The 17,596-nt window shown below is 38.8% G+C and overlaps 1 protein-coding gene across 8 annotated transcripts in view; it reads left to right on the top strand.

Annotated features, from left to right (window-relative positions):
- The window catches only part of LOC101740578 (uncharacterized), a 135,591-nt gene that overhangs the window by 86,909 nt on the left and 31,086 nt on the right, over positions 1 to 17,596 (top strand). The gene's annotated exons all lie outside the window — the stretch shown is intronic.

The raw sequence follows: 17,596 nt of genomic DNA, 5'->3' as shown, positions 1-17,596 counted from the left end.
AGTTATAACGGAACATCCGTAATAACCATACTAAAAACCATATATTAGTATAGATAAGTTAGACACACGAGCTTATAGTGGACTAAATGGTAAGTTTACCGAAGTCTAACAAAAAAATGTTTCCCGCCTTTGAATACGAAATGAAAGGTTAATGATATTATAATACTGCTCTGTTACCCTTAACACGAAGAATTTAATGTAGTAATAGGTAAAAATAGTGAGCCAATCGGACTTATATCTCGCCAGCCCTCTCAAGTTACCACTTAGCGCCAAGTGGGCCGTGAACTCATCTGCTCAACTCGATTGGATATTTTTTTTCCTAACAACGATTTTATTTCAGCGAATTCCTTACAGCTTAATATCAAACGACCGATTGATACTGATAATAACAAAACATAATTTTGTCCGATACCATCGTTACAGATAATCGAATAATTTTGACAGTTTTGACAGCTGCCAAAGTCGTACAAACTGAAAATATTGATTTTATAATTAAATTATCTTGTTGTTAAAAGTGTTTGCAACAAGACCTTGATGTGCGTCCCGATTGACTTTAAAGGCGAACGAGCAAACAGACCATTTGATCGTTAGTGGTCAATTTAGAGATAGACATCAATAATTTTTCCTCCTACCTTTGTCGATTGCCTTAAAGGCTATTTCAGCTTCATCCTAACGTGTAGGTGAGCTCACGGGTCTCAACACTGGCCCTTCGAAGAATCTACCACCGGATCGGAAACGCGACCCACTGAGAAGATCCGGCGAGAAACTCAGTAGGCTGTACCTATGGGCTAATTCACTCGTCGAGCCCGTCGAGCGTCGACGGGCTCGACGAGGACGGTGACCGATGCTTGTGGTACCTAAAAGCACCGTTAATGGATCGGAAGGATCCGTAATGACGTGTTTTGGGCGACGTCGACTGTTTACCATTCGGTCCGCAGGATCGGGTATGTAATTTCCAGCGGCCACGACAAGAGGGTGTTCATATCGTACCGCCTTTTCAAAGTGGTGCAATGATGCCGACTGTAGATACTTACTGACTGAGTCAAGCTCCAGGTCATCATGGACATCCACGTTCCTTAGGAACCATGGTGCTTTGACGGCTATCCTGCAAAAACGGGATTGAATGACTAGAAGGGGTTTCAAGTTGGTGCGGGCCGCGTGAGCGAACACTTGCATAGGTCATGACGGAGCGTATGCAAGTTTTATAGAGTGTCACCTTATTTCGAAGGGACAATTTACTTCGCTTATTCTATGATTAGAATTCATGGGAATGAACTGCAAGAACGTTCTAGAATGATGACCACCACCGCAATCATCAGCCGCGATGGATACGACTAAGACTAAGAAAGATTTTTATCACACGACGTTATTCTTTATCAGTCGTGGCAATTCGCAGTGCATTATCCTAGTCAATGGCGGGGGTCATAAAAAGTTTGACATGACATTAACCTGTTCCACCAGCTGCCTTCGATCCGTAGCGTTCTGGTTGCGTTATAAATATAACTAGTTTTTGCTCACGACTTTGCACGCTCGCCCCTAGCTAAAAAAAATCTATAATGAGACCAATCAATAACGAACTCTTGCGCCACTTATAATGTATGTACATAAAGTTGCGTGTTGTAAGTCCGCATGAATATTTACCGCGTTTCTACGGCGCAGCAGTAATGCGTTGAAGTATGATCGGCGACAGGAGTACAATTGAAACTTTGAAGCCTTTTGTTATGGCTTTTGAGGACAGATGAGTACACTGCCGAGTTGAATGTAAATTATTATGTAGGTTTTTTTTGCTATGCAATAGGTTTGCCACGGCAGTCCCAAAGTGCCACACGTGTTTTTTTTTCCATGTATGTACCAGTATTAGCTGGTGTCTATTCCCGCCCCGTCCGCATGCATTCCCTTCGAAGACCCACCAGGGATAACAATTAGGGATGTGCGCGCTACAGTTTGAAATCTGTGGAGTATACTTTACAATACAACACTAAAATGTTTGTACAGTCTCTTAACAGGTTTTTTACTGGTGGTAGGACCTCTTGTAAGTCCGCGCGGGTTGGTACCACCACCCTGCCTATTTCTGCCGTAAAGCAGTAACGCGTTTCGGTTTGAAGGGCGGTGCAGCCGTCGTAACTACACTGAGACCTTAGAAGTTATATCTCAATGTGGGTGGCGCATTTAACCACTCCAGTAACCACTTAACTCCAGGTGGGCTGTGAGCTCGTCCAACCACCTAAGCAATAAAAATAAAATAAAAATTACGTTGTTGATATTTTTGGCTCCGGTAACCATTTAACACCAAGTGGGCTGTGAGCTTGTCAATCCGCTCATCAGCATGCAAAAGCAAGCCTAATGTTTCCAACTAGCCGCTTAGTTTCAAACAGGCGCTGAATTTACGAGCAGAAACACGTATGTCAACTTACCTGTAAGAAACAATTATTGAAGCAGCCATCTAGGCGATCTAGCCACAATTTTCACATTAACTTTAAAATAATAACGGCTCGTAGTTGCGTGGAGTGCATTTTAAAATTATTCGCGTGTAAGTAAATTATAGGATCGTTATATGCATTATAGATTTTTTTTTATATTTTTATTTCGTGCACGCGTGGTTAGTTCTGCGTGCGAAACTGTTTGTAGAGTAATTTTCTTAACCGGTTCTTCGGGATCCGGCCTACGGTGTTAGGGTATACGCTTATCCGGTCGCATAGTCGGGTAATCTGACGACTCGGCGGTGTAGAGGCTAGAGGTCTTATCCGACCGGGACCAAAGTGGGAAAGGAAGGTATAATTTTTTTTTATTGGTTAGGTGGGTGGACGAGCTCACAGCCCACCTGCTGTTAAATGGTTACTGGAGCCCATGGACATCTACAACGTAAATGCGCCACCCACCTTGAGATATAAGTTCTAAGATCTCAGTATAGTTACAACGGCTGCCTCACCCTTCAAACCGAAACGCATAACTGCTTCACGGCAGAAATAGGCAGGGCGCTGGTACCTATCCGCGCGGACTCACAAGAGGTCCTACCACCAGTAAGCCACCATACCTGCTTCTCTAAACGTTCCACCACCCCTATGTGATACCTTCACTTGTACTACAAGCAATACTTTGAACCAAAGGAAAATCAACGTAATTTTCATACATTTAGAGTCGTAAACAAATATCACATAGGCGCATCATCAGAGAGTCGTCTTACAAATATCAGTAGGTCACACGCGGCCTTAGCTTGAGAAATACTTACTAATTACTAGCATTTAGCATTGTCCTTGCGCTGTCCTATTGCTTGAAAGTGGAATGTGGCTATACGAATACAGTACAGTATAGTATTGTAAAAATTAGTAGGTACCATTTTAACAACTACTAAATAATACGTAAATTCGCCGAAATAAACTAGAGGTTATTACTGGTGGTAGGACCTCTTGTGAGTCCGCGCGGGTAGGTACCACCACCCCGCCTGTTTCTGCCGTTAAGCAGTAATGCGTTTCGGTTTGAAGGGCGGGACAGCCGTTGTAACTATAATAAGACCTTAGACCTTATATCTCAAGGTGGTTGGCGCATTTACGTTGTAGATGTCGATGGGCTTCAGTAACCACTTAACATCAGGTGGGCTGTGAGCTCGTCCACTCAACTAGGCAATAAAAAAAATTTAAACTCATCATAAAAAAAAGACTAGCTCAAGACCTCAAAATAACTGGGCAACGTTGACCGAACAACGGTGCTTTTTGACCCTTTGACCCCCGCATACGACGCGTAGTCTAGAATTCAGACCCGGTCTGGCCGTCTGCTGTATTCAGGTCAGAACCTCAAGGCTGACAGCTGTGACGGAGCGCTGGAATCTGTGTAGGCGCAACTGTGCTGTTAGCGACGTGTCGCCTAATGTCTAGTGATGGGACGCACAGTTTTATCGATAATGTTTGTCGAATGAGAGGTTTTTGTGTTCCAACTGTAATTTGACTGTTATGTAGTTTCCCAAAATAAGGATCAATGGTTTTCGTTGAAGAAGGCCTTCACTTGAGGAGAGGAGAGGCAAAAAAGTACATCCTATATTTATACGTAATATGACTTTTTTAAATGTAACTAGTGCTATTATTGCTTGCAACATAATATAAAGGCATTTATATTTATATTTAATTGTATATTTTATGTAATGTTTTGAGAAGTTTTAGCGTTTCTTGTATGTCATATTTTGATATTTTATAACTGATATGTACAAGGTTGTGATGAGACGTGTCTTTCGAACCCGGGAAAACTACAAATATTTAATCGGTGGGTGATTCAATATTTGTAGTTTTCCCGGGCTTAATCAGTTATCAAACTTAATAGGATCATTCCTTAGGCCAATCTGAACGCTTCAGAGTCTATAGAAAACATACACACACACGCACATCGACCTTTATATCGCACCTTTAGAATTGAAATGGCTTAACCCAAAATTCTTGTTTTTTTTGTAAACGCCAAAACTAAGAATTATAATTTTTCATTTTAATACTTTAAGCCTTAAAGCGCATATCTTAAAGTACACTGTAAGGTCTGCGCTTGATTTAAAAGAGACGGCATGTGTAATTTGTTCTTTTCTAACTAAATTGAAATTTAATTTTTAATTTTAAAAATTAACTTTTATAAGCTCATAGAGTACATGTTTATAAGTAATCTATATATATATAAAAATGAATTGCTGTTCGTTAGTCTCGCTAAAACTCGAGAACGACTGGACCAACTTAGCTAATTTTGGTCTTGAATTATTTGTGAAAGTCCAGGGAAGGTTTAAAATGTAGATAAATATGAAAATGCTTGGAATTAAATAAAAATAACAATTTTGTTTTTCCTTTGACGTGTCCCCCAATCGGACGGATTGCTTTTGTTTGTTTTATGTTTATTTTATACAAAAGCTTAGGTCTCTTATTTATCGATTGAGGCACTACAAAGTCTGCCGGGTCAGCTAGTTTAAAGTATAAAATTAATTTTCTTAAAATTTTTAGTTAAGCCACTTCAATTCTAAAGGTGTAATATATGTATGTAGATATAACCCAATAGCAAAGTTTAACAGTCCATCAAAATAGAATATCTGTAATACAAAACTGATGTGCAGTAATTGGCTACAGTTATATTACACGAGCTTGCGTTGGCACTTTCGAAAGCTTAAAGCATATCGTCTTTTCGCATTAAAAGTGTACAATATCCTAAAATATTCGAAATTTAGTTAATATGCGGAATCATTTGGTATCACCAGTATTTTTCTCATAAATACTGTCAAAAGAGCGTAGTTTTTTTTTTTAGTTTACCTATGTTTTGACTACTATTAACAAAATCAATACATAATTTTAACTTACTTTAAAAAACAGATAATGTAATTGCTAAAAAATAAATATTGCAAAGATGATTGATATTAAAAATATGACACGTTAAACCTTTAAAACACTCTCCTGTAAAATTAGTAAGTTTTGAGATTATACAGTTTTAATGCGAGAAGACGATATGTTTATTGTAATAACAACGAATAGGAGGATCTGTTGTATTCCTTATAGCTTCCGCTGATATTCCACGTAAGATGGCGCTGATGGTGTTGCATGTAATGAATCTTAATTTATCCGCGGCTTCACAGTGAAGTGAGTCGTTTCTTAATTTTTTCTCTCATGACGTGGATTGCAGTGTTGTCAAGAACACGGGCGACCTTCGGTTGATTATCAAAGACATCTCAATCAAATCTCGTCTCGCAAATTGGTACTGTAAAATGTTATTAAACCATTAACAATTAATTCGAGCTTGAGTTCGTGTTCGTTAGTATTTCTTTTTTAATATTATATGTATTACGTAACATTACGTAATTTTCTAGTTTTTATTTTTGTTATGTAATTTGAATTCGACAAAAAAACAAACTTGTAAATATCTTGTATATGCTATGTATATTATTCGATTTGATACGAACGAAAGATATTATGATATATAATATTTATTCAATCGGAAAAAATCATTTTTTGTTTGTATGTAATATTTTTTTTTTTTGAAAATTCGAGGTACTTTAAATATTGAAGTAAACGGATCGACTAACTTAAGTAATTATTATCAGCTTACTGGGACTATGAGATGGATCCCATCATCTTAAAAATGATGAGTCAATAAGTAAATATAGTCAATAAGGTGTCTCAATAAGTAAACCCGGAATGTGTGTTCAAGTATGCTACATTATTGAGAGAAATTGTCATCAATTCAAGAAGGTGAAATTGTTTTACTGGTGGTAGGAGCTCTTGAGAGTCCGCACGGGTAAGTACCACCACCCTGCCTATTTCTGCCATGAAGCAGTAATGCGTTTCGGTTAGAAAGGGTGGGGCAACCGTTGTAACTATACTTGAGACCTTAGAACTGATATCTCAAGGTGGGTGGCACATTTACGTTGTAAATGTCTATGGGCTCCAGTAACCACTTAACACCAGGTGGGCTATGAGCTCATCCACCCATCTAAGCAATAAAAATCCTGTGTACGGCAAATACCTGAATTATTTTTTAACACAAAACAATATGTATCGATATAACATTTTTCCTAATCACACACGCTTTGAGTTCATCTCACAAATAAATCAAAAGTTAAGAAATGTATAATCAAAAAATTAATAGAACTTATCGATACGATAAAGCGCATCACTAGCCGTGGTTATTAAAGTGCCTACGTAAACATGCATAAGGCATAAAGCTAGATCGAAACGCACGTTATAGTGATTTATTTAAAAGTTCTTTTTTTATTGTCAACCTAAACTTGCGGATAAGCTTAGAAAATCGTGGCTCACTTCATACGTGAAGTCATTTTGAAGTCGTCGTGGCCTAAAGGATAAGACGTCCGGTGCATACGTATCGAGCGATGCAACGGTGTTCGAATCCCGCAGGCAGGTACCAATTTTTCTAATGAAATATATACTTAATAGATGTTCACGATTGACTTCCACGGTGAAGGAATAACATCGTGTAATAAATATCAAACCTGCAAAATTATAATTTGCGTAATTACTGGTGGTAGGACCTCTTGTGAGTCCGCACGGGTAGGTACCACCACCCGCCTATTTCTGCCGTGAAGCTGTAATGCGTTTCGGTTTGAAGGGTGGGGCAGCCGGAAACGCATAGGTAATTGAGACAAGTCGACACGAATGATTTCTACGGTGTGGGAATAATATCGTGTAATAAAAATCAAATTCGCAAAAATAAAAACCATTTGCTTGACAGCTACGTTTGCGACATAGACCTCAAGTCTTAAGGTCACGAACTTGGTGTTAAGTGGTTCATGACCTCTGGTACCAAAAACGGTATATAGTAAGGATGTAGGTAAGCTGATCTGTCTGCTCCTAACATCCTACTCGCCGTCTTCATTCCACCTATCACCATGGCATTTGCATCACGCCAAAATACCAGAAATTAATGAAAGAGCCGGTCAAGGAAGCCCATAGACGCAGCTCTCGCCGGATCTTCTCAGTGGGTCGCGATTCCGATCCGGTAGTAGATTCAGCGGAGCACTGCTATTGCCATGGCTAGTGTTAGCAATGTCTCTCAGCTTGAGCCCGTGTGCTCACCTACCCGTCTGGACGTAGCTGATATAGCCCCTTAGGCCACCAGCGATTAGGTAGGAAAAAAATAGAAACCAGTTTTATGTCATCGATAACTGCGAAATTTTAAAGCAATTAGTAATTAACTTTGTAATTAACGGCCGTCTGGTGTAGTGGTAAGTGACATGGTCACTACACAAGGGGGTCGCGGGTTCGAATCCCGCCAAGGGATGATATTTGTATAATAAATATAAATGTCTTTTCCAGGGTTATGGATGTATATTAAATATATGTATGTTTATAATAAAAATCTTACATTTATATCCGTTATCTGGTACCTGTAACACAAGTTCTTTACGAACTTATCACGGGACCAGTTAACGTGGCGTGATTGTTAGTAAATATTTATATTTATATATTTGTAACTCGATTCCAAATAACACTATATTCTGATAAAATATCGGCGTGTATTTAATTAAACTCCTTTTATTTATAGTTCAGTATTGGACCAGCATTTTGTGAAGTCATTGTGGCCTAAAGGATAAGAAGTTCGGTGCATTCGTATCTTGCGATGCATCGGAGTTCGAATCCCTGTGAGTGACGCATTTACGTTGTAGATGTCTATGAGCTTCGGTAACCACTTAACATCAGGTGGGCGGTGAGCTCGTCAACCCACCTTAGCAATAAAAAAAAGCATCTTGCTGCTTTGTTCCGCACAAGTCAACACGCGTTCTGATTTGAAGAAGGCGAAATACAATTGAAGCTACGACCTTTTGCTTTAAGATATAAGGTATATTGTCGTATACAAGCATAGGCAAGGCATATACTAATATTCAGAAATTACGATTCAAGAATTTACCAAGACTCTGACTCTTTTCCAAGCTCCAGTGTCCAACATGTAAAATTCTCACCACCTTAAAAAGCGATGGCACCACAAAACATAAGAACGACTATATGGTATAACAAAAAAAGGGTAATCGATTTTCAAATCAATCAATCATAACATAAGGCTCATTTCGAACAATCTATTTATAAATAAACTTCTTTTTTTAAGTCAAAGACGATCGTGTTGCAGCGCTCCACGTCATACTGTAAGCGGACAGTGAAAAATAAAAGTAAAAAAATTAATAATGGTATTACCTTACTCGGGGTGAGTACGGTCGCGCGCAAAAGTGTTACTGTGTTTATATTTAATGTCCTCTATGTAGGATTTTCTCTGGTTTATGCACGTTGGGGATACAGGCGTGATATGTACTATTTACCACCTGATTAATACGTCATCAAGCCATATCAGGCTAGAGTAAATTTCTTTGTTAACGCGTTTAATACTAGTACGAGTAATAGTACCTAATACATGTTAAAACATTACATACGCAGTGCATATTATATTCTTGTCTATTTTATGTGTATTTAGGATAACTCATAACAAAGAAGTTCTTAAGGAAAAATACTTACGAATTCCTATCAGAATACGTCTACTAAATAACTTTGAGAAAGCTATTAAACTCAACTAAGAATCAAACCGGCACCTCTAAGTTACGATCAGTAAGCTGACATCATCCATGTTTTTAAATTACGAATGACACCACTTGGTTAATATTCCTGGTGAAGTAAATTTGAAATTTGTCTTTCCTGAAAAGACCTCATCATTGGGTCTTGGAAAAAATAATTTGCTTCCGCATTTCTCACACCGGCGACTGTTTCTTTCATCTGAATTGCGGCCTTTGTACCAGAAGTAGTCCACATCCTGCAACCAGTAAATAGAAAGCAGTTAAGAGCCAGAAGAAGAGATCAGAAAAGACAAGGCAATAAAGCAGAGGTTTCTGCTAATACTGACAGGCTAATTGAAAATACTGAAGCAGTATTAGCCGCTTGTGGCTTTTTCGTTACGGAAATAGATACAAGAACTTACGGCCCTTAGTGTAAGAATGGAATCGTACCCTTCAAACAGAATGCTTTACTGCTAAGCAGCAGAAACAGGATTATTGTGGTTACCAGTACGCACCCCCAAGACGTCCTGTCCGTAAAACAACGCTAGGATCGTTTATTCATATCCCCTGAACAACGAGAAGGATTAATAGCATTCGGGATGAGTAAATAAATATTTCATACGCCATCTGTGTGCTTAGTGCGAGTATTTTAACTACTCGATCGCGTAAAAGCTAACTCAAATTTGTTTGAAGTTTTTTTATTTATTGCTCTTGTAGATCGACGAGCACACGGCTAACCTGATGGTGAGTGGTTACAGTCACTCATGGAGTTCAGCAATGCCAGGAGCAGAGCCAAGCCGCTGCCTACCGCTTAATACTCTCCACAAGCCTCGTTTGAGGAAGGACATGTCATAGCGCTCGGGAAACATCGTGGAAGGGAGCTCATTCCAAAGCCGGATGCTACGTGGCATAGTTTTAACAGCGCCTCTTGGTTTGCCGCTAGGGGCGCTGTTCCAACTCCATATAAATTTTAAAAAAACAAAATGTGTGCAATTCACACGTGGTAGAAGTGAAACCTTCCAAAATTAAAATACAATTATCCTAAACGTCTTAAGTATATGTAAAATTTTGTCATTAGTAAATAATTGTAAGGTAGCGCCCTCTGTGAATTGATATTTTAATTTCACGTATAATCCTAAATTAAAATTCACTACAAGAGCTTTCATACACACGTTAGTATTAAAAAATCTCACAGATGGCGCTGTATTAAATAGTATGTATATTTCTGTCTCGTTCTTTGTATTTGTGTCTCTTACCTGTCGTTTTTTTCGTTGCATCCGGTTTTAAATCACAACGATTCTAAAGAAGTTTTCACTTCAAAACTCGCACTAAGAACACAGCGCGCGACTGTACATCGCCTGATTAGAATTTAAGTACCATCCTCTGTGCATTCGCCCGTTTGTAATTGATTTAACCTTGAAATATTAAAATGTAATTACGCAATATATTACAGAGTGCACTGTTTTATCAGTATGAGAATGTTGTGATTAATGAGTGACATTACCTGGTTATTAACTGGTGGTAGGACCTCTTGTGAGTCCGCGCGGGTAGGTAACACCACCCTGCCTATTTCTGCCGTGAAGCAGTAATGCGTTTCGTTTTGAAGAGTGGGGCAGCCGTTGTAACTACACTGAGACCTTAGAACTGATATCTCAAGGTGGGTGGCGTATTTACGTCGTAGATGTCTATGGGCTCCAGTAACCACTTAACACCAGGTAGGCTGTGAGCTCGTCCACCCATCTAAGCAATAAATAAAAAAATTACCATTTGTCTGAAAACAGTAAGAAACTGTAAGGAAATATTATAAATGAGTAATCACTGGTGGCCCAGAGGCCCTTCCAAATTTCACCAGGATAGGTGGGCGAACAAAAGCTCAGCCAGCAAGGGTAGAATTTGGTAACAGCTGTCCGAGCGCTTCAAAAGGAGACCTAACAACTCAAGAGCAACTGCCTCGCGAATGAATCTACTACCGGAGGAAAGGAAATATGTAGTTGTAAGCACATCGAGTATTGCGGATATGGTCACCCAATGACCACTGACCACTTCTCTCCGGATCTTCTCACTAATCTTGCTAGAGCTAGTGTTAGCAATTCTCTCTGGTTAAGCCTGTGAGTTCACCTATCCGACCGTGTAAAGTTGGGATAGTTCCTTAGTCTATCAACGATTAGGTTGGGGAAAAAAGCGACTATGCTTTTGAACATGATTTGCGCAACTGACCAGGGTATGGGATGTTAAGGCATTGTCAGGTAGCCGTCATAGAAGACACGTTTTTTTTTTTTATTGCTTAGGTGGGTGGGCGTTGTCACAGCCCACCTGGTGTTAAGTGGTTACCGGAGCCCATAGGCATCTACACCAGCTGTCTTGAGATATAAGTTCTAAGGTCTGCCCCACCCTTCAAACCGAAACGCATTACTGCTTCACGGCAGAAATAGGCAGGGTAGTGATACCTACCCGTGCGGACTCACAAGACGTCCTACCACCAGTAATTACGCATTTTTTTTTTTTTTTTATTTAATTGTCGGACGGATTGTCTAACTTCGCCTTCTTTTGTTTTTTAATGTATTATATGTTTTTCGTCTTTTTGGTCTCTTAGATTCTCAGTATCTTCGGATTCGTCTTTCCCAGAGCTTACTTGATATTCCGGCGCCTTAGTAATAGTAAATCGACATAATTACTTCAGTGCGTCGCGTAGGGCGCCCGTGTCCTGAAAAAAAACATATATAGGATTTATGTTTCGTCATTGAAAAGAACTGAAGAGGAACTGGGTGCTGTCTCTCTTGTTTATTATCGCGCGAAGCAATCTACCGTTTCTATATGAAAGTCCGAACAACAGCGAAGCTTTAAGTGCTTTTAAGCCACGAGCGCGTTGATGTCTTTTGTATCAACAGACCTGTATGTCAAATATCCACCAAAAACTTTCGACACAGCAAATTCTCGCCCGCTCTACTTACCGGGGAAACTGTGAAGAGTCGTACACACAATTCAATTTTCCTCTAGATTTGTCCTAACTATGACGAAATGTATCGCGCAATGACAATGGACAAAGAAATGACAGAACTCATTCAATTCATAGAAATATCATTGAACCTACGACCTTAGAGAGACGATAAGCGCTTACTCAAATAATACGTGTAAATCGACAACTTTAGACTTGACGCTAGGCAGTTGCGTAATGTAAGTATTTTTTTTATTAATATTGTTTCATCAATTTCGTCAGTATCCGCGAGTTGTGGGGTAGATAAAAAAAGATGTTAAGTTCCTTCGGCTAATGTAGAATCGACACAATTTGCAAAAAAAGAAATGGTGCTCAATTTTATGTAGGGTTTCTTGGTTTTTCTCTTAAGTTTTGCTGATTAGTTTTTATTTAAGTACAGGAAAGTATTTAGGAAATTCAGTATTTTAGGAAATAATAAATTACGTAAAATAAAAAAATAGTAATTCAAATTATCAATTAAAATAACAAAATATATCTCTTTATTTTTGGTTGACAACATAACATTACATAGAAATAGAAATAATACTAAATAGAGAGAGAAGGGATTAGAGAACGAAAAGAAAGAAGGAGAAAGAGAAAGGTATTATACACTACTCGCTTGTGTATACGACTGTCGCGCCTGCGCACGTCTCATTTAACGGTTTTATTCCACGCACTTTTTCATACGGTTTTACTATCACATTTTTTTCAGTTCGGTCGCGCAGCAAAATCCCTATCTCCTCCAAGCCTGCCGTAAGGAACTTCGTTCCAATAAAAATATTGTTACGCGCTGAGGTTTGGGAATTGATCTCGATTCTTTATTTATTTATTTATGCAAGCAAGCAATGGAATGTAAAATATATTTTTATGACTTAATTACCTGAAGTGCGTTCAAGAGAACCAACGGATTATCAACAATGCTATGTTAGCACTGCTAATGTCATGGTCAGAGGTTTCGTTCTTTGCATACATGACGCGGTCTTCCTGGAGCCGTCGGCTTATGCGTACCACACTATTGACAAACACCTGTCAATAGTCTCATAATTTTGACGGCTATTGTTTGAAGTTTCGCAATTCGTATGAAAATGAAAGTGATGTTTGTCAAAAGTACTGCTATTATCGAGTTCTCACTACGATCATTAATTTTAGCGAGGTCTCATTCAAACGTTTACTGGTGGTAGGACCTGCTGTGGAGTCCGCGCGGGTAGGTACCACCGCCCTGCCTATTTCTGCCGTGAAGCAGTAACGCGTTTCGGTTTGAAGGATGGGGCAGCCGTTGTAACTATACTTGAGACCTAAGAACTTATATCTCAAGGTGGGTGGCGCATTTACGTTGTAGATGTCTATGGGCTCCAGTAACCACTTAACACCGACTGGGCTGTGAGCTCGTCCACCAATCTAAGCAATAAAAAAAAACTCCCGGTTTGAGCCCCTTAAGCTCACTTACAAGTTAGGGTGAAACTGAAATAGCCTCTCAAGGCTATCAGCATAGGTAGGGAAAAAAGGTAATAATAATATTGGTACTAAATAAATTGTTTTGGCATCAGTACAATACGGTACTTGAGTGTAGCGTGTATTGCGTATAGAGGTCGGCATCGGCGTTGACCCTTCAACTTACATATCGGTCGGTATCTCATTAACGGGACGTCGGGTTTCGCGCGTGGCCCAAGTGAGAGAATTTCAGCGATATGTTTTAACTTTAACAAGGTGATAATTGATTTAGAGATCATTTGATTCCATACAGAAGGGGACAGTTAGGGTTGTCAGGTGACAATAAACTTAGAGACCATTTGACTCAATATGGAAGGGGGCAGTTAGGGTTGTCAGATGACAATTAAATTTGAGACCATTTGACTCAATATAGAAGGGGGCAGTTAGGGTTGTCAGATGACATTAACCTTAGAGACTATTTGACTCCATACAGAAGGGGGTAGTTAGAGTTGTCATGTGATAGTTAACTTAGAGACAATTTGACTCCATACAGAAGGGGGCAGTTAGGGTTGTCAAAAGTCCCGTTCTCACCGATCCCGTTACTGTATGCCCGAGCGTTTAATGTGTTCTCTATTTATAAATGGTCATTTGTATATGCCCAAGTACAGCGATGATGGGTACCTCCAGCATCTCGCTGGAGGGGACTTAGAAATCCGCTTTGAGAAATACTTCTTCTTCTATATCGTTCCCTCACTGCTGAAGATCGCGACCACATGTGACGTTCTTCCACTGTGCTCGATCATGGGTGGCATGGACCGCATAGTATAGACTACCACCAATGGCTTCCCTTACTAAATCTGACCATCTGGCTGGTGTTCTACCCACGGCGCGCTTACCCTCTATGCGACCCGCAATTTTGAGCTTGTCTAATCCATTTCTGGGAGATCGCATGATGTGTCCGAAGAAGCTCATAACACGTTCCCGGCAGATGGAAGAGAGCCTTTTTCGGATATTTAGCTCCCTTAGAATGGACTCGTAAGTTCTCATGGCAATCCACGATATTTGACAAATACAGCTTTTCTTAATTTCGGAATAAGAGTCTTTTTACAATACGGTTTCCAAAATGTCGCGAGATGCGTGACGGCATTAACGCTATATCCACAGGCTCTGTTGAGATTTATCTATCTATTATATATTATGGAAAACAACAAATAAACCTGTTTGTAGTGAATTTGTTTTGTGTTATCCTATCTATTTATTAGGTTTTGCTTGGAGTAATGCTTGGCTTGTGCGTACAATAAAATTTTGAGATTTTATAATGAATTAAAGAAACCTCTGGTGACTTGTACCACAGCCTGTAAGTCGGTTCAAAGGCCTGGTCAAGAGAGTCTGTTTACGTAATTCCTCTGATGTTGTACAGAAATCGGATTAATCGACACAATAGCACACATTAGACACAGACGTCGCCTATGTTATTAATAGTGTCAAGAAAGACTACTAGTGTCCTTTTTCGAACGAGGCTTGTGGAGAGTACTTAACGGTAGGCAGAGGCTTGGCTCTGCTCCTGGCATTGCTAATGTCCATGAGTGACGGTTATGACTTACCATCGGACGGGCCGTATGCTGTCTGCCTAAATAGGCAGTAAAAATTTTTGGAAATTATTACGACATCAAATACATTTTTACTTTTTATTTATTTTAAGTTTACTTTAAAACGAAGATTATTTTCATTGTAATGTTACTGGTGGTACGACCTCTTGTGAGTCCGCGCGGGTAGGTACCACCACCCTGCCTATTTCTGCCGTGAAGCAATAATGCGTTTCGGTTTGAAGGGTGGGGCAGCCGTTGTAACTATACTGAGATCTTAGAACTTATATCTCATTGTAGATGTCTATGAGCTCCAGTAACCACTTAACAACGGGTGGGCTGTGAGCTCGTCCACTCATCTAAGCAATAAATAAAAAAAACTAAATCACTAGAAGATGTCAAACCAGTAAGATACAGGTATGGATTGTTGTAAATTTATCAAAAAATATATATATATTCTTCGCCGTAGATATAAATTCAGAACATTCTAGATGTCGTAGAAACGTCAGTTCCTTTTTATTGGTAATGAAAGCTTTTATGGTGATTACTTAAAGCACAGTGGGGAGCTTTTTACGTTTTGTTTCGTTGCCATTTCGCTAGCTTAGAAAGCGAGTGAGTACCGATTCGCTATTAGTGATAAAATCTAAGCGAAAATTACGATAAGTTGCTGTGCCACTTTTTTTTATTGTAATAAGATAATATTACCTGTTTTTAAAGTGAACACTTCTTTAGAATCGTTGTGATTTCAAACCGGATGCAACGGAAAAAACGACAGGTAAGAGACACAAATACAAAAATGTGTAGCAAAGAATGAGACAGAAATATACATACTATTTAATACAGCGCCATCTGTGAGATTTTTTAATACTAACGTGTGTATGAAAGCTCTTGTAGTGAATTTTAATTTAGGATTATACGTGAAATTAAAATATCAATTCACAGAGGGCGCTACCTTACAATTATTTACTAATGACAAAATTTTACATATACTTAAGACGTTTAGGATAATTGTATTTTAATTTTGGAAGGTTTCACTTCTACCACGTGTGAATTGCACACATGTTTTTTTTTTATTGCCTATATGGGGGGACGAGCTCACAGCCCACCTGGTGTTAAGTGGTTACTGGAGCCCATACACATATATAATGTAAATGTGCCCCCCACCAATTATTATTAAGGTGATAATTACCGTTGTCCGTGGACATCACGACGCGAATGATCCCTCCTGAGACACTCGTTCGAGTCCCGATTTCTATGACTTCTATCTCACACCACGCACAGAAAAAGACAATGGAAGGTATCAATCAAACCGATAGAATACGGCACTCAAAATGGCCGTCACAAAAAATACATAAATCTTCGTAAATTTATTTATTTTATACTACCACCCACACAATTTTGATACTTTATAATGTTTTTTTTTTATTTTATATTCTAGTTTGCGTATATACCATACTAGCGGCCCGCTCCGGCTTCGCTCGAGTCTGTAACAAATATTTCAACGACGTTGTTTTATTTTTTTAAATAAAATAACACTTATTTCGGTATAAATATAATAGTTAAACGTATGCTGTCGCGACACTTTTTGTAAATAATAGTGTGTTCTACAAAGTTGTAGTACATTCTTTTATTATATCCTCAATAGTTTTCGCAGGGCACGCGATATAAAGAATATTTTAAGTAATTTTTTTACACCTTGGGTTACATTATTGGAGCTTTAGTAAGGATCTCTAATTTTTTTTAAAAAAGATTATATCTTATGTCACTCGGGAATAGTGTAGCTTCCAAACAGTGAAAGAATTTTTCAAATCGGTTCAGTAGTTTCAGAGCCTATTCAATACAAACAAACAAACAAATCTTTCCTCTTTATAATATTAGTATAGATTTGCGTGAGCAGATTTATGACCGCAATTTTCGGTTAGCTAATTATTTTTTTTCGGTTAGCTAATTGTTGTTTTTGCACGCATAACTAAATATCAGTCTAAGGTTAAGATATATTAGATAAGATATTGAAGGGTGGGGCAGCCGTTGTAACTATACTGAGACCTTAGAACTTATATCTCAACGTGGGTGGCGCATTTATGCTGTAGATGTCTATGGGCTCCAGTAACTACTTAACACCAGGTGGACTGTGAGCTCGTTCACCCTAAGCAAGCTCGTTCTAAGCAATATAATAAATAAATAAATAATTCTAAACAAATTAATAAATATTAAGATATTTCATACAAATAAATAAACAACTTAGGCTTCGTTGCTCGGTGTAAAGCTACCTTGTTACCTACCCAATCATAAAAAAATCTAGTTTAAAATGCGTAAAAATATAAAAAAAATAACAAAAAATAAGGCCGACTTCAAAAAAATAAAATGGGAACATCTAAGAAATCTTTAGTCGCGAATATAGGAATTGGGTGGCATTTATTTAGGATGGGTGGACGAGCTCACAGCCCACCTGGTGTTAAGTGATTACTGGAGCTATCTACAACGTAAATGCCTCCAAAAAGAACGGAAGAGTAGAGATTACAAAAAAACGTATATGACGGAGAGAGGCTGAGGACTTCAGCAATGTCAGGGGCAGAGCCAAGCCGCTGTCTACCGTCT

This window comes from Bombyx mori, chromosome 28, assembly GCF_030269925.1.
Source record: "Bombyx mori chromosome 28, ASM3026992v2".
Lineage (NCBI taxonomy): Eukaryota > Metazoa > Arthropoda > Insecta > Lepidoptera > Bombycidae > Bombyx > Bombyx mori.
This window is presented reverse-complemented; position numbering and strand designations above follow the sequence as displayed.